Source organism: Cygnus olor, chromosome 1, assembly GCF_009769625.2.
Source record: "Cygnus olor isolate bCygOlo1 chromosome 1, bCygOlo1.pri.v2, whole genome shotgun sequence".
Lineage (NCBI taxonomy): Eukaryota > Metazoa > Chordata > Aves > Anseriformes > Anatidae > Cygnus > Cygnus olor.
In genome coordinates, this window is record NC_049169.1 from 85535051 (window position 1) to 85556847 (window position 21797).

Genomic DNA, 21797 nt, shown 5'->3' on the forward strand with positions numbered 1-21797 from the left:
TCACATGCAGCCTAGCAACTCTTCCTCGCAGCCTGGCCATAACATTTCGGAGAACAGCCTCACCCAAGAGCGTGCACTTCGGAGGAGCCCAAACCCCACAGAAGATGGGTGGCTGATACAGACCTTCCCCTCCCACCCCCCTCCCCGGCGCAAGGCTCAGACCGAGAAGACGGCAACCCCACAGCAGCCCCTCCACCCCACCTCGGACACCCTGGGGCCCACCGGGGCCGGCTCGGCGGGTGCGGGCAACCCCGCATCCGCGGGTGGAGCCACGCCGAAGCCCACAGCCCGCAGCCCACTGCCCTCCCCTGGCGGCTGCTCCGATCCGCTCCGCTCCTCCCCGCGGCTCTCCGCGGAGCCGCCTCCCGCAGCGCTCCGGGGCCGGGGAGCGGGAGAGGAGCTGTCGGGGCGGCGCCGGAGCGCAGGCGGTAGAGTTTGCCCGGCCGCCGGCTGCCTCCTCCCCTTCCCTCCCCTCCCCTCTTCGTGGTTTTTATTTTTTTTCTTTTTTTTTTTCTTCGCCTTTTTGGCGAGGGGGGAGCCGGAGCTGCTGCTTCGCGCTCCGCGGCGCCGGGGTGGATGCGCACGGACCGGTCCTCGTGGAAACGGCTCCCGGCGTTTCCCCCCCCCAAAAATCCAAGCCCCACCAACCCACCCAGTTGGATAATTGAAACGGTAAATCTGGCTAACTTTTCATTATCTCGCTTGCTGTGTGCTTATACCTGCAGATATTTGTGGCTTATCTGGCTTCTTTTCGTTGTCCGTTGGTTTTCGTTAATTAGCTTCTCTTGTACTGCTGGAGAACTTGAAACGCTGGGGTTTCTAACAGAGCAGGACTCAGTTTCTGCTTTATCCTCAAGTTGGACCAAGGAATGGAAACCTTCCCAGTTCATACCAGCCTTGCACATACATTTACTTGTTTTATTAACCTGAACGTAGATGAGATTTCATGTGACAGCATTCCTTTGACTTTGTTTTTCCTTAGCTTAATTTTTGCTGATGCTGAGACTACATAGATATGTGTATGCTACACACATGCAGTCCTGTATGCTGACTGATTTTGTATGCTGGCATTCACATCTGAAAATCCAAGTAGGCTATGAATCTTTTTAGTTTATAATGTCCACATGTGAACTGTCATCTGTTTTCATCTTAATTTAACTCGTAGATCCTGCCAAGATAAGGTCACCCAAAGCAAATCAAGTGGTACTTCTCAGCCCTATAATTATTTAAGTGATCAAAACATGCTATGAGTTGCACAGTTTGTATGATTTGTATAGCTTCTTAACCCGGTAGGCTTTTGTTTGAGAGAGAATTAATTTTATACATATCAATTACATACATTCATAAAGTTGGATGCTTTATGACACCGGGCAACCCCAGGCTTTCTGCACATTATAAAACTTTAGGAGATTATATGTCTTTGCTTTGTCAGATATTATTATTCCATGTATATTTATGCTTTCTACTATTAGATATTCTTGTTCTTGGAGCAGTAACCCAGCAGACATTTGCATGAGGAAAATAGAAATGAGAGGTTATTTAAAAAAAAAAAAAATGTTACTATATACATGGAAAAAAGACTCGCTTATTCTCATAAAATAGGGAAAAATGAGAGTAATAGTTTCATAGCTAGTAAATATGACTGACCTGAACTTAGCTCTACAATATGAGCTATACTTCCAAGTTTTAACTCAGAAAAATACTCAGATTAGTGTAGACTCTGTAGCTCTTCATCGATCTTGTTTCTTTGCTTCCTGAGAAGTCATTTATGTATTGATCTACCTACCTGTGCATACAGGTACATATGCTACTGCACAAGCACACATACCAATCTGATAGCAGCCAAGCACAAGATTTTGTGATTCCAGTTTTTGAGGCACAGAAGTCTACAAACAATGGTAAGGAAAGGCAGAAGGAGAGATTTACAACACTTAATCCTGGGGACTTATTTTAGGGACCTTAGCTTGAGGACAAGTCTCAGTAATCAAAGAAGAGAAAAAGGATCCCACACACCCTTCAACATGCATAGCATTTGCTTCTGCTCTAAAACGTTGCTTGCTGTCATTACAATTATATTTGAATTCATCTTCCAAAAACTTATGTCCATCTATCATTTATCTTGTTATTGTTGAAAACTGGATAGAAAGTAAATTAGTTGTTTATTTCTAGATTGCTAAATATTAAGAGCTGTTGACCCAAGAAACAAATCTGCAAAGTTTGTATTTTTTTCCCAAACCTGTGTGCTGCTGTGTGCTGACACCAGACTCTAACTTCCTGCAGTGTTGCATTAAAGAGGAATTGGGAAGCAGGGAGTGCAGTTTCTTATGCACATAGGAGATGAATGTTTAAGTGACTGGCCAACAATGCTGTTCAGAGCATCAGTAACTCCAGGGAATGTTACTGTCTGAATACTGCAAAGAGTACAGCATTGACCTTTACATCAGGTTGCTTTAAGGTACTGTAAGCACACTGCTCTTGGTACCCCAGCCTATGCCTCTTCATAATTATCAAACACTCATGGGCAAGACAGCACCTTCTATCTTTGGCATGTCATAAATATCTGAAAGTTTCTTCATTTTCATCATGGAGAGTGAAGTGTTTGTGGAGTCAACGAAGGAAAAAAAGTAATGAACCACAAACCATTGCGAAATTTTAATACAAGAACTAAAATAGATTCTTAGGTAAGTCAGAAGTTCTGCTTTCTTGAGGAAAAAATATTTGAGTTTCTGTTGCTTTAGTTTTTTCCCACAGGTTTTTGCTTCTGTCTCTCACTAGCTTCAGTGAAACCTGCAAATATTCAAGTCCAGGCTTCCTCCTCCTTCCTTCCTTCCCCTCTGCAAGCTCCAAATTACCTGTGTGTTCTTTTTTTTTTTTCATCCAGACAGAAAATGAAAGGGCTAACCGAACACACACGGGCAGGAGGCACTCATTGCTTGCAGAGTTTGACTTCCCAATACTGAGATCCCTCTTGAGCCGGGGTTAGACACACACAAAAAGGCTCATACTGCACATGACATCTCTCAGATGTTCAGTGTTTTTTGTGCCAGTTCCACATCTGAGAATGACATACCACTATTTTAGCATCTAAGAGATAAGTGATTAAAATTTAGATCCCTTTTGTAACCTACTGTAACCTACTGGTGCACAGCTGCTAGAAGTTACAACTGAGGTTACTGGATCTGGAAGAGTAGAATGTTTTTTTGCCCCAAGTTATTCATTGGAAAAACTATTATGACCTGCCAGATTCACTGGCTTGCCCCTACTATTAGCCCTTCACCCAGAAACAGTGGAAAAAAACTTTGTAGCTTGAGAACGAAAGAAACACTGACTTTAGTCAGCTTTAGTATTTGAAACCATTTTTTATACCTTTGTATTTTATATGACCAAACTCCACATGTAAGTGTCCATTTAACCTGTGAGATAACTACAGAAATTGTTGGAAACAACTTGTACTATAGCATCCTAAGTGATTAATGTTAGGTACACAATATAATGTTTTCACTATTTGATGGGTTGTATCTGTTGGCTTTTAATGGTGTTGGTTTTGTTGGTTTTTGTTGTTGCTGTATTTTTTTTTTAATTAGTGTTGCATTTATTTTGCTTGCAGGATTTCTCTGTAATTTATGATCACAAACAAAGGTTACAGACTCTCTAATTCAAGCTTCAACTATTATAGCATTTTTATACAAATGTTCATTTACTTTGTCATGGAGTTTAGCAAGAAGGATCCATCAATGTGATCCATTATTCTGCATCTATTGTGTGAAGTTATTCTACCAAAAACGTGTCCCTTGGTTATGTCTTTTTTTTTGCAAACTAATTATACATGAAACATAATATTGCCCTCTACTTCTACATTATGTTTCCAATTGCAATAAAGTTTCCAACTGTATGAGTTTCAATACAAGAACAAAACATTTTTTTCAGTTGACATTTGATGTCCACGGTAGGAAAGGTTGCACAAGGCAGCTGCTCCTGGCAGAAAAGCAAGTCCTTCAGTATGTACACTTTACATTTTAATTAAAACCAGGACATACTTCAGAAAATATTGGGAATGTGTCTCATATGTCTTTAATTTCAAGCATTACTTTCATTATGTTCCTTCTTACAAATTGGTGATGGAGTACGAGAATAGAATTGTTGGTCATTTCCTTCACACTTTCTTCATGTCGTCAGTTTTCCTTCAGTTCCTGGAGAAAGAAAACACAAAAGAGTACAGAAAAGTACACAGACCAAGACACTCTAAGAACTAATTACTTTTGAGTTCCCCTTGCCTATAGTAGGAGGGTATCATATCATAATCTGGAAGGCTTACTCAGAAGTGGAAGAGATATAAAACTAGGTTTGACTCTTACAGCTGTGCATCTCTGTGTGTGCATTTGCAGTTTCTCTGCCAGGAAAGAGGCAGGGAGCCTGAGCCTGGGCTGTTAGCTTTATATATCAAACGTGGCTTGTTCTACCATGAAGTATCAGCAGCTAAGCACCACAAAAGGCTCAACCTAAATACTCCCATGCACTGGCTTCATCAACAAATGAGAGGATTTCTATAAAGCACGAGTTGTGATTTTGTCTATTGGAAGAAAGAAAAAAAAAAAAAAACAGCTACATCAGCATACAAACAAGTAGCCTTCTTGAATATATTTAAGTAGTGCTTTTTAATGACAAAATGCAAGCTGGACTTTGAAATGCCTTTTTTTTTTTTTTTTTGAGGGCTTATCACAATGAAGAAGCAGCCATCCCCATTAAAGTTTTGGATTACTACTCCCTAGAAACAGTCTGTTGCCATTCTGAGAGTAATTCACTGCATTTTGGTAAAACCACCACTTCATTATGTTCAATAAGTGTGCAACTGTTTCAGGCTTTGGCTGAACTGGTTTTTAGTTGGTGATAGAAAATACAAAGGCTTGTTGGCAAAACATCCAAGCATGAATTAGCAAGTCAGCTGGCCCACTAGCAAACACAGCCATTATGCCTTAGGAGCTAAACAAGTGAAAAATCATTCTCCACCACAACGAATATTTCATTGCATACAGAGCTTAATCTCTCAAGACTGTCACTATGAGGTGCAAAGGTTGATCTAGCTACCTGCTTGTGTATATGTATGCATACTGATACAAACACACACACCAACTTCATAGAGGCCAAATACAAAACCCATAAAAATGAGTAACATTTGTGATGAATTATGAAGGAACATTAGGAGTGTGATCAGTTGGAAAAAGAGGAGAGGAGAGCAGAAAGGAGAACTAAGAGAACCACAGAAGGGGACCCATTATGTAAATTTTGGACAGATTAGGTGAGAAGGACTGAACTGGCTTACTTAACCTAGAAAAGCTACTTATTGTGCAACAGTGAAGTGATTACAATTTGATGGATGTTTTATGATAAAGCAAAACCAGGAATTCCTCCAAAGGGTACTTTGTGCCTATCGAAGTGTGGTTGCATTTGGCAGCTTCCCTTGGCTTGAGTGGAACATCCTATCCCTGCAGCTATAAATCACAATCAAAACTCTAATAAGTTTTAGTGGCTTTTGACCTTCAAAATAGAATTTATGAGTCTTTAACTACTGTATGTGTAACTACATAGTCACATCTGCAATAACAATTCTGGACAAAAAGACAACAGTCAAATGCCCCTTCTCTCTTTTTTTTCCCCTCACAGTAGTGGAAACAAAAGTTAATTTTAACCAGATTTCATTCCTTTTGCCCACAGTAACACTTGCTTCCCAGAGCTGTCTGTAGTTAGCTCCTATAGCAGCGTAATGATGAGAGCAGAACAGTTGGCTTGGGCCTTTTCACGGACAGAAATTCTGAATGTTCTCTGATTATTACTTCTTTTCTCTGATGGAGGACAGAGGAGCTCAGTGAATCACTCTTAGGGTCAGCACAATACTGTGATTTCAGCATCACATTGCATTTTCTCTATTCCTTCTTCCTCCCAGTCTCACCATCTTTCTTACCTGACAGCAGCTAGATTTCAGGCAGACCACACTCTCCTTGTCCTCAGCTGTTTGTTTCCTGGTCTTTTGAATTCCTGGATTGCTTCTGATTGCACTCACATGAAATGCTCTGACACTGCCCTGACTGAAAAACGTTCACTGTGGACAGCAGTAGTTATTGTGGCTTTTGCTTTTCCCCTAGTTGGGAAATCAGTGTGCAAAATACTTGTAGTAGTATATGTAGTATACTTTAGTATATGAGAAACAAGCATTTTCCAGCTGTAAGGTGCAGATGATTTCTTTGTATCATAACCACATTCATTAGTCTCTAGATACAGAGTTGGGCCATAATTTGGTCTTTTGCTGAAGAAGAGTTGATCTTTCCTATGGAAGAAAAGGAAAGTATTCCCATTTTTTTACCTGGCGTAAACACTCTTGATTAGGTAGCATTAAATCTATTCAGCTCATTCATACTAAGCATAAGACTATCTATGAAGTTTAATGTGGGAAAAAAAAAAAAAAAAAAAAAGTAACTACCAGCATTCATTCTCTTATCCTTAGTGTTGTGCTAGATTATAAAAGATCAGCATGGCTTGGCCAAACCGGTCTATTAGTGATGGAGCCCACAGAGTACAAGTTTCCTAGCTCACTGTGATGACTACTGGTCACTGAGCCACTGAAGAGAAGGGAGAGCTCTGAAACCAAAAGAGAGAACTGAAATGGAGACGTCTATTATTAACATATGATCTTTGGAAGAGATTTCAGGCTGTGGTTTGTTGGTCTCTCAACAACCACCAGAGAACGTAGGCAAATTTGGACCACATCCAGTATTGTTTAGAGACACAGCCCAGCCAGCTATCATAATATATGCCTCCAGCTGTTGTTATATTAGATCCTAGTAACTACGGAACAAGCTTCTAACTTGCCACAGACACAAAGCAATAAATACGGCTTGGGTGAAAATATTAGAAGGGGTGCGTACCACTGGCTGGAAAACTTTACTTAGAAAATAGGTCTTAATAATTCATTATTACAACTACTGTCAAATTGCAAGGCATGTACCACTTGTGGTTGACCAGGAGACTCTCCTGGGTGTCATGTAATGTTTTAATTAAAATTTTAATAATACTTAGCATTTAATTATTCATTAACAGTTTAGCAGAGGGAATAACTTGTACACTTGGTAAGTGTACAGGTGATACCAGGTTGAGGAGGAATGCAAATAAGTTGAACAATGGAATTGGAATTTAAAGTTTTTATAGGAAACATAGCTCAAAAGAATGAGTATCAAAGATGCTCTTGGACACGAACAACCAAGAGGGTGAACAGAAGATCAGAAATGACTGACCAGTCAGAGACATTCGTGCCAACATACATCAACAACATCACAGGGCTGACTCATGCCCAGATGATGTAATCAGCAGATAATTTTTGAAAAACTGCTACACGGCCATCCACATCCTGAATTTAGGCATGTGAGGAACAGTGAGAGCAGGGCATCTCTGCAAGGGGAGTGTGCAGGGAGCCGAAGTGACCCCAGCACAGGTGCTGTCTCAACCAAGGGGACACAGGCCCACAGGGTCTAGACAGACAGAGCCAGGGGATGATAACAGGGTCCACTGACAGTCCAGATGTTGTGAGGGGATGAACCAGGGCCAGGGGCCACCCACCCAGGGAGGACAGCCAGGAGCAGACAGTGATACTGACATTTTTCATTGACATTGAAAAAATCCAAACACACCAGATAAAACAAAGAAATAATACAATTATCTGCTCAAGAAAACAGGGAGTTCAAACTTTAGGAGTCTAATATCATTTAGGTCTCTGTAAAAGCTGCATTTAAGGCAGTTGATATCTTTCTTAGGGAAATGACTTACATTCTGTCCTCTCTAACACTTGTATCTACATAAACAATCTTCTATATTGGGCTTGCCCAACATAATAGCATCATTACCATCTCCTCTGTACAAAGAATTTTTAAATTAGGGTTATAAATTAAGCTCATTCTCACTCTGCCTTTTACTGAAGGCTTTTGATTTTTTTCTTCCAGCCAACCCTCACTCTTCTCAAGGACTGTACTGCAGGACTTATTATGAAATTACCTGAAGACTGACAGTTGCCAGTGGCAAAAAAGGCCCCTGCTGTTTTGGGAAAGATGAAATGTATGTTTCCTTTCATCTAGACTAAAAGCCTAGGGTGGCTGTTTTTTGCTGGTTTTGTTTTTGTTTTTGTTGTTGCTGGTGTATTTTTGTTGTTGTTGTTGTTTTTTAGTTAATATTTTAGGATGTTTATGTTTAGAATGAAGAACTACTTTATATTACTAATGAGGACCTGTGGGTATGTCTACACTGTCACTTCCCTGATTTGTTCTTAAGTCCCTATCTTCTAATCATCCAAGCTGCATCAATGTTAACTTGTTCCTGAAACGTTTTGGAGCAAACCACCAGTTCCCTCTAAGACAAAAGGCAGGTAGGGATCTGGAACTTATTTGCAGAGGAGACCATTTCAAATAAGCACAATAGCTGAGACCATACGCAGATTTGGATCTTTCTGTCCTACAAAGTTTTCTCCAGTGCATTCCCAGCAGACCTTCTACCCTTAATGGCTCACAAACCCTGTTGCTGTATCTACAAACACACAACCTATCTCCCCCTTGGTATTATGCTATTAAATCTTTCATTCCACTGGAGCTCTTTTGAACCATAAAACCTCTAAAAAAACAGTAATAATCTCTTTGAGTCACAGAGACCTTTGTTAAGTGCCCTGAAGTGTGAGCACAGCTGCTTCCACTGCCCTAAATGGGGATTAACATGTATTGTGGGCACAGGGCACATTGTGGCTCTTGGGCTAGGGAGCAGGGATCTTCCAGCAGTACAGACATCTGTTTCTGTTTAGATATGCTTGGTTGAGGCTTTTTTTTTTTTTTTTTGCATTTCAGATTTCTACAATGGCCTAGTGACACCAAGTTTTCTCCTTGGGGAAAGTAGACAAAGCTCTCTTCACTAGGGCCAGCCAGTTACTGAGAGACTAATGACAAAATGAAGAAGTAAGATGAGCAGCCTAAGATGCCTCCATTAGATTTTGGCATAAAAGTCAATGGCACTTTGAACCATCTGTAAAGGTAGATTTGAACTAGAAAACAGACCTATTTTTATATATAGCTACTAAGGAAAGACAAGGAAAGAGGGCTTAAGCACAGAATCTGCTACTGACAGCAGGTATCATTATGTGGTGTGCTTTCCAAATCCCATAGTAAGAGCAAAGAATGGGAGCTTTCCAAAAGCTGACACTTTTCTAGAAAATGAGTTGCTCTCTGGTGAAGCAATTGCACAGTCCCTAGTGAAAAAGTCTGTGCTCTGTGTACATGGTATTGTGACAGGAATTTATATATTTGTTGTGGAATTCTTAATCCACTGTAACCATCTAAAAAACAAATGTCTCATCTACTTACTTATGTAATATTTGATCAGCGGCTCTGTGTGTATATCTTATTTAAGATGACCTATTAAGCTGTCATCCATAGCTGCTGGACATGTAACAGATAACACCATCAGGAAAAGCAAGCGTTAAAATGGAAACTAGCTTTACTTGCTTTTGTAAACATTCGTCTGCCATTCCAGAACCTTGCAGCTTGGCCAACACAAACTCAGAGTGCAGGTTTACCATAACGGCATTCCTTAATTATCTCTCTTTAGTGCACTTGTGTTTCATTTCTCTACTCTCAGGTAACAAGTAAAGTTTGCTGTTCATTAGCCTCAATCTTGATCTTGCACTGAAACCATTTACTGGCCCTCCTGGCAGTTTGTTAGGCTAATGACACACATCTTTTGTTATATATAGCTACATCTAAGAAATAGCAGACCACGTTTAATTATTTTAGTCACTTCAAACTACTAAATCTCTCTAATAGAGGGGGGAAAAAAGGAAGGAAGGATGCTTAGTAGCTGGACTGCATCTTCACCTGTTTTTAATATAAAAGTACCAGAAAAGTGTGGAAAATATGAATGAAGAAAACCAGATGTTAGACATGGTGAGATTTGCTGGTTTTTTTTAGATATCGTCCTTCATAATCAGCTACTGTCTCAATGGTGCACATCACCGGTTGCATTAAAGATTTCTGTCTAAAGCGTGATGTTTAATCTCAGAAAAATAGTCAATTTCTAATTTTGAAAGTTAGGGAAAAAGTTAGAAAAAGCATATCTATCATTAATGACAACTAGCAAAATTCTGAATGTAACAACTCAGTCTTTAAAAAGAAAAGAGGAAAACACAGCTTGCACATTTTCAGGGCTATATAATACAGCATGCTGCTGTGAGCTGTACTTCTGAATATTTAAACAGTTTCTTCCTTGGGTACCGGTGGGAAAAGGGGAGAAAGCATAAGAAAAAGGCTAGGTTATGAAACCAAAGAGGGTGAGAAGAAAGAAGAGTGGGAGGAGCTGTCACTCACGAGAGCAGCCCTCAAACTCCATTGACTAGGTAAGAGCATTTTGTTGAGGTACAAAATGTGTAATGTGCATTGGCAAAAACAGAAAAATGGAAACGTTAACTGAGGGACACTAAACCAAAGATTTGAACTATGCAGTTTTAAAAACATTCTGCCACTTCCTTCCACATCTAAATGTTTCTTGTCTGATTGTGAATTTTTCTGTTTGTTTCTTGCTTCATCACTCATTGGTAGCGCTGCTCTTGCACCCAGCCAAAGACCACTTGTGCGTCTGGTGGAGTGAGGGGGTGGAAATGGATGCAGCAACCCATGTACCAACATTTCAAGGGGATTTGACTATCTCTACACATAGGAAAGGGTAAGATATCTATAGGATATCTCTATCTATCTAAGGAAGAGATGCCATTCAAAGGGTCCTGGACAGGCTGGAGAAGTGAGTACTGAGTCCAGGTCTGGGGCCCCAGCAGAAGAAAGATGTGGACCTGTTAGAGCGAGTCCAGAGGAGGGCCACAAAGATGATCAGAGGACTGGAGCACCTCTCCTATGAAGAAAGGCTGAGAGAGCTGGGGATGTGCAGCCTGGAGAAGAGAAGGTTCCAGGGAGACCTCATTGCGACCTTTCAATACTTAAAGGGGTCTTATAAAAAAGATGGAGAAGGACTCTTTACTCAGGTAGATTATTACAGGACAAGGGGGAATGGTCTTAAACTAAAAGAAGATAGATTTAAACTAGACATTAGGAAGAAAGTCTTCACTGTAAGGGTTGTAAGGCACTGGAACAGCCTGCCAAGAGAAGCTGTGGATGCCCCATCCCTGGAAGTGTTCAAGGCCAGGCTGGATGGGGCCTTGGCCAGCCTGACCTAGTGAGTGGCATCCCTGCCCATGGCAGGGGGTTGGAGTTAGATGATCTTTAAGGTCCCTTCCAACCCAAGCCATTCTATGATTCTATGAACTCCACTGTTAAACTAGAGCACGTCCCAGCCCATGGCAGTGGGGAACTGTAGGGCTAGATGGTGAAACAAGGACAACATTACTTAGTTTCTCTTTAATCATATATAAATACAACTTGTTTTTTTTAGACTTCTGCTTTGCCAAGAATTCAAAGACTAGCCTTGTGGTTAAAACTATTAGGTCTGTGTGTTTGTGAGGGGGACTTAAAGAGAGATCACATGAAGCATAGAAGACTCAGAACAGAAGTAAAACCACTGAAGCTGCCTGGATTTGGTCATAGGCTTTAATCACAGGCAGGATCGAACGATGCTAGGGCAGCAGACTACAACGGACAGGGACCTTCTTTGCTTACAATGATGTTCTGTTAAATCAGAGCTGCTGCAATGAGCCAGAGCACACACAATCAAGGTGAGCAGCTGCTCGAAAGAGAAGACATCTCCAGGAACTGCAAATCCAACACATTAGGGCTCTGCCTGAATCATCCCCTCTGTTTGAACCATTTCCACAGTGGGAGCAGCCCAGACTGTCACCCCTGTGGCAGCAGAATTCATTTCTGCCTTCTTTGCTGAGAAGATTTGACCTGGCTGAGTGAATTCTTTTCAGTTTCTCCCACTTTTTCAGCACAAGTAATAAGGTGATTACATGAAGCATGGTAACAGCAAGTAGCTACATGGCAGTACTACTCTGTGAATGCAGCTCCATGGTGTGTCAAGTCTTAAGCTTCATGAGGAAAAAACGTTTACTTTTACTTCTTAGGTAAAATAGCTGGGCCATTTTGTAGTGCACAGTACTAGAATTTTGACAGGGTACAAAGAGAGCTTAGCTTTTACCTCAAGCCTGGAGAGTTTTTTTCAAAAAAAGGCAGGCTTCCGTTTTGCAGAAATAAATCATGTAGTCTCAGCTGAGCCTCCCAAGGGAAGAACATGTCTCAGCCCAAGCAGCTTCCCTGGTTTCAGTGTCCATGCGGCAGTACCAGGAGCCCATTCTGTAACGGAGAAAATAACAGAATTTTGGGTACATGTACGTATACTTCTCAGACATGAGGATATTTCTTTTTACAGAACCAAATTATTTCTGATAAATACCACATTACACTGAACGTTTTAATAAAGGTATTTTTAAGGGTCTTTTTTTACAGCTTTTATAATGTTTTTGCTCAGCATCAATACATCTGCTCTTTTGCATTGCCTACTCTGTTGCTAGTGCATCCCACTGTCATCCTTCCCACGGGAGGTCTTTTCAGCTCTTGGACCATCATATCTGCTTACATTAAGGTTGATAATTGGAGCAAAAACTTGTGGAAGTCTGGACATCCTGATGAAAATTATGCCCTGTAACTCTGTGATTTATTTCATATACTGAGGGAAGCTTAAGTTATTTAAGAATCTCCAGGCTTATTTACTGATACTTTGTATTTTAAAGACATATTTATGTTAGGTGAAAAGGTGAAGTTCTGCTAAATTAAGCAAAAAGTCAAAGCAAAACAAAACAAACAACAACAAACCATTTTTAAAATAAGACATTCAATGGCTTTACATTAAAATACAGAATACAAATGTTGGTTGTTGCTGGGTGGTTTTTTTTGTTGTTGTTGTTTTTTGTTTTGTTTTTTCTGCTGATAGCACTTGAGCAGAAATAGAACAAATTCAGGTATTCTGAAAATCAAAGAAATAGCTCTATGGAAGACTTACCTCTTAAATGCTTTGTTATAGAACGCTAGGAAACTAGAGAAAATACATAAAATACAGTTAAACTAAGAATGGAAAGAAAATGATGCCAAGTGGGAAGGGAATTTGTCGCCTTGTTCTCTTTTTGGAGAATGGGTGCAAACTTGCAATCAAGATTCATGCAGGAAACCTCTCACAACTCTACTGTATTTTCTTCATGGCAGTTTTGAATTTCTCTCTGGCATTTAAAGGTATATTGTACTGCTGTGGAGAGCTTTTCAGAGCTTTTTTTTTTTTTTTCAGAAGGAAAGTTGGTTTTGATTACCTTGTGTCTGTCATGGATGTATCACAAAGTTCCCAGCATCTTCCTACTCTGACAATAAGATTTATATTCTCCATTGAACAGTTTAAATAATATATAAAGTTGCAGCATAAAAAAAGTCCAGCATCCATGATACATTTAGGGAGAGCACTCTTGTTCCCCATACTGTTTTCAGTGACTTAATGATCTCTGTACTGCTCTGTGAACACAGAAGTTTAAAAAAAAAAAAAAAAAAAAAAAAGTGTTTACCCAGAGGTACCTGCATTCATGTTCTGAAGAACTAACGTTGAAGAACAACTGTAACCGATGAAGCTGAGGAAATGATATTTGTGGTGAACCATGTATTTGCTGAAACACTGCAATTTAAATTGGTAAAATTGTTTCTGAATACATCCAAGTAGATTTACCAGGAAAAAAATAAATAAAATAAAAGCTTTGGAAAAAAAAATTGAGCATGGAGATGCTTTTTTTTGCCTTTTTTTTTTAAGTTTTGATACAGCAAATAAGTTAAGATAGTTACAAAAGAATGGCAGTATTTCTGTTTTCCTAATAATTCAGCAATTGGAGATCACATTTCAGGTGCAGCTTCTAGCTCTTTTGGGGAGTCTCTTCTTGCAGCCTCCAGTAGAAAGCTCTATCCTCATGTACAGCAGAGGAGGACACTGCACTTTGGCTCTCCTGTTCTTGCTGTTCTCAGACAAACTAGGAGCCATGCAACAGCACCAGGAATGGCTCTCTAAGCATCTTTCTAGGGCACTCTTTAAGGTTTGTGTGTCCTGGTTCAAAGGACATTTTTCCCCATGTAAGAAGAAGGATTGAAACTGGCTTTGGCTAGAAGCTGCAAGTGGAAAGGCGGAAGAAACCAGCACTGTGTGTTGTTAGGTGTGCAGACGCCCAAGCTTGGAGCTGCTTTACCTTTCCCCAGCACAGGCAGAGCAGACCTCCTCTGGGGTAAAAGTGAATAATAAAAGAAAATCAAGAGATGCAACACCCAATGTTTTTGTGTTTATGTCCAAATGAATATTTTTGGCAATTTGGAACAACAACAAAAAAGAAATCTAATACTCGTTCTGCAGAAAATCCCATTAAATTAATCTTTCTCAGGACCTATCTATGAAGACTATCTGATGCAACACATGAAAACCAGGGGAAAAACCATACACTACAATCTCACTGTCTTTGCCACAGCCATGTAAATCACTTGCAAGAACATCTTGCAAGTTATCTGCTGTGTTTGGACACATCCTGACACACGGATGGAGAAAGAGGAGAATCAGTCCTGATTCTCTTTGGCAAGTGCTTTCTGTTATGGACTAACACTGAGGTGCTGCTTTTCCATAAAGGACTGCTCTCACCTGTTTTTCACTGGTTGTATCACCATAGTTGTAAGAGAAAAGAATGGCCATTCAGTTGTGTGGTTTTATTTTTTTGATTCAGAGAAAGTGGTAGACTGCTGTCTATGGTCAAAGCCAGGGATGATATGGTAGATCAGGAAGCTCATCTCTCATCTTCCCAAGTAATATGGCAATGACAGTGACTTCTCAGGAATGTGGTAAGGCTAAATTGGTGACCTCTACACAAACAGTTATCAGGACCACTGCAACATTAATATCAGCTTGTGACAGCCAAAGGGGACTTCGTCTGGTGGTTTAGAAATTGCTCATCTCTATCTCAGTCAGAAAATTCATAAAAAAATCTTCATGCAGAAATACTGGAGAAATATTGGAAAGGAAAAAAAAAAAAAAAAAAGAGAGAGAGAGAGAGAGATTTGGCCAGAATTTAGCTGGAAGAAAAAAAGATTAAAATGGAATTAAAAAGCAGAAAGATGAGAAGTTATATAACATTTTTCTGACCTGGATGCAGCTATCTGCCAAAATCTAACTTCCAACATCTGCAAAAGAGGTTTGTAACCACAAAAGAGAATGAGGGAAAAAATACATTTATCTTTTTTTTGGTCTTTTTTTTTTTTTTAAATAAACCTGTAAGGCACCATGCTGGAAGTGGCACAGGAATCTAGATAGTTCCATGCTGTTGCACTGAATTTAAAAGTTAAAGGTAGACTGGCAGAGAGATTTGTTGAAAATACAAGTAGGCTGAAACACCATCTACGCAGGAAGGAACACTGTAAGCGTCAGGAGCTGATTTATTTCATCAGAACTGACTTCACTTATAAATGTGATTCTGACTTTTTCTGCCAATTCTTTTCATAAAAGCAATACATATTCTAGGTGTGACCAACTCTTGCATATCCTTTTCCAAGTGAACTATTTTGCAATGTCATCATTTTGTGATGCCTTTTCTGCTAATCTAATGTGTAGCACACCTGTCACTAACTGATTTTTACTTTCATTTTTTATTGAGACAATACTGTGTAGACTTTTTTGGCAGTAACCTAACATAAAGCTTTGTCTGCTGAGCCCAAGCAAATTTACGTGTTGGAAATTCATTCATTTAATCTGGAGAGTCATGGATCATTTGATGAATGATAAAATTACATGGTCAGCTTGAAAAGTAAGATGTTTATATATATATATTAAAAAAAAAAAAAAAAAAGGATTGCTCTTGTACAGCTCTAACTATGACTCACTGACCCAAGAACTCAAAGCATTGCAGGGATATTAAGAACATAAAAACAAATATTTTAATAAATTAAAGTAATTAAAGAAGACAGGAAATACAGACTTGTTTGCCTCGTCTGAAACAGAAAGCCTTTCTGTGCTAATGAGAACAGATCATACCCCTCTTATTCCATTACAAATTTCTTGGACCAACACCTGTCAAGAAAATGTTATCACTAGATGCATTGCCTTTTAAAGAGTTGTAGGAATCAATGAATGTAAGGATCAAGAAGTACTGCTCTTGCCTTCAGTAAGAAAAACAGTTGGTGCCGTCTCCTTTCTTCAGATTCTCCTCTTTCTGCCTTCAAGAGTCACCAACTCTGAAAGAGCTGAGCTGCAATAAAGAAATACCCTGGAGGAATGGAGAGACCCTGTAGGCAGAACTGCTCTTCCCAGGGCACAGATACCTCCCCACCAGGGAAGAAAAAGTCCTCTATATTGAGGGTGGAGAAGGAGGAGGAAAATGAGAAAATTACGCCATTCTTCATATCTTCTGCTCCTCCTAAAACCTACCCAAACAGTGAGAATCAGTGCTCCTCTGTAGTGAAGGGAGCTACACAGATCTGTCCTTACCACTCTCATTTGATGCCTCTAAGAATGAGCAGTGTCACACCTAGCTTTTAGGCCAGAGCATCTACAAAAGAGCATCTCATTTGTTGCAGTAAACTGGCTTAGATTCAATTCAATTTAGATTGAAGTGATGATAATGTGCTGTAGGAAGGAACTAAGAAGGTAATTCAGAAGGTGTTTCTGCCTGTTGGAAGGTTATCCAGACAGTTACTTTTTACTATTTGTTTGCAATTCAAATTCCCAGTTACATCTAAGTAGTCAGTGAGCAGACCAGTTCGGATCTTTTTGGGTGTGTGCGCACATGTGCTTGTCTTTTTTTTTTTTTTTAATGCCATTTTACATATATGACTAGAGGAATCAGTGGAATGTAGAAGAAGCGTCCCTATCAGAACCAGGTAAACACACAAACGAATCAATTGAAAAGATAAAAATATTCCCAGTGCAGTCTCTGCTTTTCAAGTTCTCCAGCATGATAACAAGGAGGCTGTAGCACAGACTGTGGCACCGGGCTCTACGTGGGAAGTGATGGTAAAAGCAAAACCTTATCTGAACAGGCTGTCTGACTGTTAACTTGCCAACTCTCAGGCACATGCACACAAGCCAGCACCACCATTTTATGCTCACTGCTGACTACAGCGCTGCTTGTGAGGAATTTTGAAGGCAGGAGTCTTGTCTAAGAGAACACTGATTGCATCAGACTGCCTGAGAAACTGCCTCCTTCCTTGCACCATGCTGAGAAAGCCAAGCTAACAGAGGTACGAAAGCTGCTTCTGCATCCTGCGAGAGGACAGCACAAGAGCTGAGGGATCTGCTGATTCTTAAATTTCCTCCTCTGCCTGGTAATGCTAAATGTTGTACAGACCCCTTGCCTTGGAGAACATGCTCCACACCATCTGTGAGCAGGCTTCAGGCTGGTTCTTCCTCGACAAGATGGCAGGAGCCAGGCTGTATTGTGGGGCAGTGCCTGGTGGCTGCTCATCTAGAGCAGGGAAACAGAAATAACATTTTTGGGCCAGTGGAAATGTTAACGCATTGCAGAAGTTTAGCCTTTACAGAGCACTATCTGGGGACAAAGTACCTGGCTAAAAATCTCACAGAGACTTTAAAAGAATAAATCAAATGATGTAAGTCATTAAGAAACAATATCTTTTGTGCAATCAGAACTGCAATCTAGGCTGGTAGCAACTAATTCAGAGCACTTCTGGACATGGCTTACGATTGCTGAAAGGGAAGGTAGCAAGCCACTTTTGTAGCCAAGCTTGTAATACAGTGTCTTGCACTGGGATACGCTGAAAGTCACTTCAAAAGCATTGGTGTAACGGTCAGTTCTGGGATATCTGATATGCTGTAGTGCAATCAAAAAGCATAAACAGGAATTACAGCTCGTCTGAGGAGGGAGGAAGGGCAGAGACCATATGAAAGAGCTTTATATGCTGTGGAGAGCCTGAGGCTGCCCCTTCCCACAGCACGGCACACAAGAGTCACCTCTAGTCTGTGGCACAGAGGGTTCCTACTTCATTTCATCCTCTGCTGAAGCATGCATCTTTGGTCTCATCATTTATTCCCAGTGTCTCACTTCCCCCGCCCATAAGGCAAGGTAAGGCACGTTCCACGTTTAACAAGGCAACAGGAAGAAAAATACGTAGACAAGTAAAAGGTACTTGAACTCTGCAATGACGGGCTACATGTATACTGTGTGGACTGACAGATCTTCCTGCGACAAACTTCTCTGTGTCTTCTAGCTCAAGGTTACTCAGTCTGTGATCTTGGTAGAAGAACATGCAAACTCACTCAAGCAAGCTCTAAACAAGGCATGCGGTTTTGGAGGCCTCCACATCTGAGATGTGTCCCTGACTTCACCTGTAGCCAGGCATAAGTATAAAGGATAAGAATTGGAGAAAGGCAATTCAGTTTTGCAGCTATTCCATCCCGGTAAGGTGACACAAGACATTCACAGTTGGTTCTGCAGACCCTTCCAAGGCTTCTGTCTTCCCCATATGCAGCAATGTCAACTGATTGCTGACTTTGAATACAGCTTTTCATCATAGAAATGTTGACAGTTTAATTATAGGAGGCCCCGCACAGGTTAGAAGAGAGCATACAGAGCTTAGTATCACAACTCCCAACAAGTTCTTTGAGCAGTGAACCTTTTGAAGCTTGCTTTTCTGTAGCTTTTGTTCCTACAACAGTTTTCAGTCCTTCTGGTTGCTCATACAGATTCTCTGATGTCTAATAATAGGTTGAACTCATGCTGTGGCCTTTCCATTAGCAGGGGCTTGCCTTGTATCTATTTGGCAGCATGTTTTCATGAAGCATATAGGAACTCTTGATCTCTCTGCATATGTAGTTAAAACCAGGCAATGACTTCTAAGGAACACATGGGGACTGACAGACAGCACAATCTTGTAAGGACCATTTCCCTAGGAAACTGGATTAAAAGACTGGTGGCTGGTTATGCAGCAGGCTAATTCAACCCTTCCTTTTCTGTCACCAAAGAACAGTGAGATTTTTTTTTTTTTTTTAACCCAAGTTAATTAGCAGAATTTCAGTCGGGGAAGATAACTCCCCAGATTTTATTGCATTATTAGGGTCTAGAAGAATGACAGCTTTATGTCCTTGTATAACTAGGAAAAAAAAAAAGATATTAAGTGTCCTTTTTTATTTATTACTGGTGATTTGCTTTATCAGGGATTTCCACGGCATGGTGTCTCCTTTGAAATAATTTCAAAATCATTCTCTCTCTAAGACTGTTTCAAGCAACATCACAGAAACCTCCCATAATCTGTTTTCCTACTGGAACTTTTATCTTTCTTGATTATCAGCTGTGTTCCCATGACAATTCCTGCACTCACACATCCCAGAATTAGCTCCTAACACGTTCCAGCCTGATGGTACATCAAGCCCACTCAGTGCTTTGGAAGCTACATGTACGCAGGAGGCTCTGAATGTGTGGGGAAACAAAGGTCTCTAATGTGGGTATTAAGACTTACATATATGATTGAAAGATGGAAGAAAGGGTGGACAGAAGGGAGTGGAAGAAGTAAAAGATGCTGGGGTTTACCCCCCCCCCAAAAAAAAAAGCTGGGGGATAGGAAAACATCTATGTAATAAGCATAGACGTTTGGTGAAATGGAACACATGCTTAAAAATGGCTTATCAACTTAACTTCAGTCAGATGGTAAGGCAAAAAGTGAATACATCTGTATTTTGAATTAATTTTCCTGCAGCTTTCCATCATTGAACTCTCAGTTTTCCTGGGAGCTTACTATTTCTGTCGGGTGGCCAGGTGTCACTTCCACTTTAAATGTTGCTGCATAGCTGGATGCATTCCAGTTGCAGATCTAAATACCTTTTTCAAGACTGCAACAGTCATCTTAGCCAAAACCTCAGCAAACCCTCGAAGAGGTATGCTAAAAAAAAAAAAAAAAAAAAAAGTGTTACTTGCCATAAAGGCACCATACATGATGCTATACATCCAGCAGGACCAGTAGCCAAGAGGGCAGCATCTGGATGCTCCACTACTGCAAGCTAAGTCAAGGACCACTGACAGAAAAGCTCAAGGCAGGCACTGGTTTGGCTCCACCAGTGCTGTTGGTTTGCTAGGAATGCCACCATTGCTCTCCCACGTTTTGTGGCCAGCTCTAATGTTTCTCAGCCAAGGCATGATGAATTCCAGCCAGCGCTCCTGGCAGATCTTTATGCCAGAAGCCATGGCAAACCAAAACCACCAGCAGAACTTGTTCAGCTTTAATACAGCTACCCAGAGAGCTGCTGACTAACTTTTTTCTGCCAGTAGTTGGAGTTCACAGATGAAAGCTGCTCTGCAGCTTCCTAAGTGTGTTTGCTCCCAGCTTGTTCTCAAGAAGCTCTCCAGACTGGAGAAGTAAAGCTCTTCAACTTGCCTCCATCTGAGAACAGCCTACCATCTCACCATCTGTCACAACAGCATTTTCTAACATTTTCTTCTCCCTCTTGGTACTTCTTACACCTTTCCAAAGTTTGCCCTCTGGCATTATCCAAATGGCACAGCAGTGTCAAGCCACAAGAAATGCAGCTGGGAACACTTGCATTTATGGAATATCAGAAAGTCTCTTTACTCCCAAGTAATCACCCTATCTCACTCAGTATGATGGTACCTCAATGGTTAAAAAAAAAAAAAAAAGCTTATAATGCAAGCATAGTTACCAAGATAGCAGGCATAGGAAAAAGTGCAATTGAGATAGCACTCTGCTTCACTGTTTGAACAATGCTCTGAGCTTTCAGCTGCCTTCAGCTTTTATAAAATATATTATCCAAAGAAAGTAATTTAAAGATGCACAGAGATTTTAAGGTATTCAGTTTGCTTTAATCACAGCCTCAGCACTATTAATGCTTTGATTTCAGAGAAGTTATTGCAGAAGTCTATTTTTGCTATGCAGTTTGTGCAAACCTTCAATAATATAAAATTTAAAGTAAAAATAATGCATTCAAGGGCAAGAGTGTCTTTGAGGGGTCACCTATATTAGTAATATTGTTCTCATTCTGACAGGATCTCTGCCACAATACTAATAAAAACATTTCTGCCTATAGCACCAGCTCTCATCGCCATTTTAACGAGACCCTTTTTGTTCCTTGGTGGAAAACCTCACGATAACATCTATCCATCTCCATAGGGATATAGTTGCACAAAGAGGTTCCTAGTTGTTTCTCCGCCTCTCTCCAATTTCCCAACAGCCCTTCCACCAATTCAGAGTTGCACAGGCATCCTTCAAGTCCCTGTGCTGAACAAAGGGGTGGCCAACAGCCATGCCCTGCAGGTCTACAGGTTAAGCCCAGGAGGAGACCATAGGAAGTGGAGAGGGAAAAACATTGCATTATTGTTGCCATAGAGACAGGAATGAGCACAATAACTATTGTGTTGTGCTTTAAAGCTCCCTGGTCTCCAGTTTTAACTCCTTCCCCCAGCTCCATCACCACTTCTGCTCTGTTCCAGCAATATCCCACCACACCTGACAGATTTCTGGGTCAGGAACTGGAAATGGAGTGGCAGAATAAGAACACGAAGTCTGGTTAAGGACCAGGAAAAGAAAGTGTGGGAAGGCCTTGTAGAAAGAGGAGATGACAAAGTGTTATAAAACACAGGGACACACAGAAATGGGTTCTGGAGATGGTATGGAAACAGAAGATGGGAAATATTTTAGTACTGTACTGTTACCCTCTACCCTTCTTTAGAGGAGCTCTGCCCCTCATGGCAAGCAAAGCAACAGGCTGTACACCACTTGGCAGTATAAACTGGGACTGTCACT

At 40.6% G+C, this 21797-nt stretch overlaps 1 protein-coding gene and 1 long non-coding RNA gene across 4 annotated transcripts in view; one reads left to right on the forward strand and one right to left on the reverse strand.

The window, feature by feature from the left end:
- Positions 1-232: 232 nt before the first annotated feature.
- The window catches only part of HTR1F (5-hydroxytryptamine receptor 1F), a 119218-nt gene continuing 97653 nt past the window's right edge, over positions 233-21797 (forward strand). For both annotated transcript variants that reach the window (XR_005822405.1, XM_040566757.1), the window contains exon 1: positions 233-672. The gene's annotated coding sequence lies outside the window, so the exon portion shown is untranslated. The remainder of the gene's footprint in view (positions 673-21797) is intronic.
- Positions 1653-21797, reverse strand: part of LOC121074546 — a 31041-nt gene continuing 10896 nt past the window's right edge. For both annotated transcript variants that reach the window (XR_005822407.1, XR_005822406.1), the window contains 4 exons: positions 13328-13523; positions 12166-12320; positions 5960-6322; positions 1653-4190 (listed from right to left, as the gene is read on the reverse strand). This is a non-coding gene — a long non-coding RNA (uncharacterized LOC121074546). The remainder of the gene's footprint in view (positions 4191-5959; positions 6323-12165; positions 12321-13327; positions 13524-21797) is intronic.